Raw genomic sequence first — 2,414 nt, 5'->3', positions numbered from 1 at the left:
AACAGGCAATGTACCCAGGCATCAAAGCCTCTACCAGTGATGAGCTTTCTCTAGCAAGTCTCCACCCCCTAAATGTTTATTTCTGGTTTCTAAATTTAGAAGATTAGTTTCTTTTTTTTTTTATAGTCAAGTGTAACTTCATTATAATTTTGATTTTTTTTCCCTTTGTGACACACAAGTAGATTTTTGTTTGGGGAGTTATAAATTATTGAACTTATCAAGTCTAAAAGCTTTACAAAAGAACCTTTTGAATATGAACCATAGGACTTTATATCTAGTAAGTGTACTGTCAAAATACCCAAGGATTCAACTCATTTTAAAAATTGTAATTCTTGTAAGCATCATTTATAGAAGAACCTACAGACACTAGACTCAAGATAGAAGTAAATCCAGATAGTATAACTATGACTCAGGTTTTTATTTTTTCCCATTTCCAATCCTTCAGTTTGCTAACGCCTTTCATGTTTTCTCCATTTATACTAAACATAAACTTTTCATGTTTTCTCCATTTATACTAAACATAAACTATCAGGGTTTTGCATTAGGCATCTCCTCCAACGACCTATCAGGTAACTTTGTAAATAAGCAATTACAGCACTGACACATTTTGGTCTGAGACTAATCCTGAGAGCCACATTTTTTTATTAAAAGTTTAATACTAAGTGCTTAGAACTCAGGGAGTTTAATCTAACAATAACTGAAAAATGAACCAAGTTCCAAATACTTCCATAAGCCTCGAAAGTCAAAACCAAAACTCTCCTACAGTTTAAAAAACACCAGTAATGATAGAAAGGCAGCTGTCCTTGTCACACCAACACATGAATGGGTAAGTAACAACCCAGAGGTGTATGTACTCTTATTTCTCAAGTTTAAGATTTACCATGGCAAAGCCTAAAACCTGGATAAAAGTGATGAGATCTGAAATACCACGCTCATAAAAATAATCAATTTTTATCTTTCTGTCTTCCTTCTGCTTCACAGGGAATCAAAGAAGTCAACAGAGAACTGCTTTGTTTGGGCCAACCATGAAATCTTTAAGAACAGATAGGTATATTCCCTGCTATTCTTTCAGGGCATTATTTATACATTAAAAAACAAAACAAAACAAAAAACCTTCAAAAATAAAGTTATTTAGGCTTGTGAATATTCTGAAGTAAAGTTTCTTGAACTTCTCCGATGAGCTCTTCAAGCAAATCAACTTTTCAAACAGTCAACACTTAAAAGTTCCTTGGACACGGATCTATCCCACAGTCACAAAGCGGTTTCCTCCTTTGCTGAACGTGAGGGTGGCTCTTTGCTCTTTCAGTATCCCAAACCGTTCATTCAAAGTCATCCCTGTCTGTTTTCCCACACTATTTATGTCAAACTGTAGAGGGACGCCTTTAGGAACTTTCTTAACATCAGACTGTTCTCTTTTTGTCAAGAATGAGGGCACAGCAGTACGAGTTAATCGTGGTTTCTGAGTTACCGGACACTGTACAGCTCCAGGATTGTCAATGGATACAGTCAAAATTCCTCCATTTGTGGTGGAAGTACGCCATTGGCGCGTTCTCTTTGCTGGCATATCATCTATCAGCAGTTCCGTGTTCAACTGGGTCTGAACCTTCAGGCCTCTTCTGAAAAGAAAGGTTGCCTGACGAGTGTCTTTCTGATGACTTAATTTATTTCCACTCCTGGTAAAATTAGCTGGAATGTTATTTTTTCTGTTTAACTGATTGGGTCTCTTGAGAACTGCAACTGGTTTCCTTTGCACTTCATTTTGTCTCAGAAGGCTTGTCTTCCTTTTTAATGCTGGAAAATATTGTTCTATATTCTTGTCACTTAGAGGTGGACGATTCATAGGACTTATTCCTTTCCGAATACCAGTTGCTTTCCTGGCTGCAAGGCCAGTGATAACTCCATAAGGACGTCTCTTTCCAGGCAGCACTCTTCCTCTACGGCTCACACTGGCTTTACCAAAACCAGAATTCTGCTGGATTCCCCACCGTACTCTCATCCTGAATTGCCGGGTACCACTTTGCTGTAGTCTTCTATTTAGTCTTGGAAAATTTTGCTTCTTTCCTTCCTTTCTATTCAGTTTGATAATATCATCAAGGGACATATCGATTTTGTCGAGGTTCTCATTGCTTCGTGCTTTCGGCGGCGGCGGCGGAGTCGCCGTAGCTCCCACCAACCGGGTGCCAAACCGGTTCATGACTGGGGATGCGGCCTCGGAGCAGTCAGCCGGGAAGGCCAGAGTCGCAGGCCCGCCGCCTCCCACTCACGCACCCAGACTAGCTGCAGCGCCAGAAGATTAGTTTCTACCATATATGTTCCATATTCACTTTCAGCATTTCTCTTGTTGTTTGGAGCTGCAATATCCAACTCCTAGAGTCTTGTCCCCACTGATATAACTAGATTTGTATTACATATTT

The 2,414-nt window shown here is 39.3% G+C and overlaps 1 pseudogene; it reads right to left on the bottom strand.

The window, feature by feature from the left end:
- Positions 1-394: 394 nt before the first annotated feature.
- On the bottom strand, positions 395-2,194 carry LOC114616921 (annotated as a pseudogene).
- Positions 2,195-2,414: the final 220 nt, after the last annotated feature.

The sequence above is a fragment of the Grammomys surdaster genome, unplaced genomic scaffold (assembly GCF_004785775.1).
Source record: "Grammomys surdaster isolate TR1022 unplaced genomic scaffold, NIH_TR_1.0 133, whole genome shotgun sequence".
NCBI lineage: Eukaryota > Metazoa > Chordata > Mammalia > Rodentia > Muridae > Grammomys > Grammomys surdaster.
The sequence above is the reverse complement of the archived record's forward strand: the minus strand, read 5'-3'. Positions and strand labels throughout refer to the sequence as shown.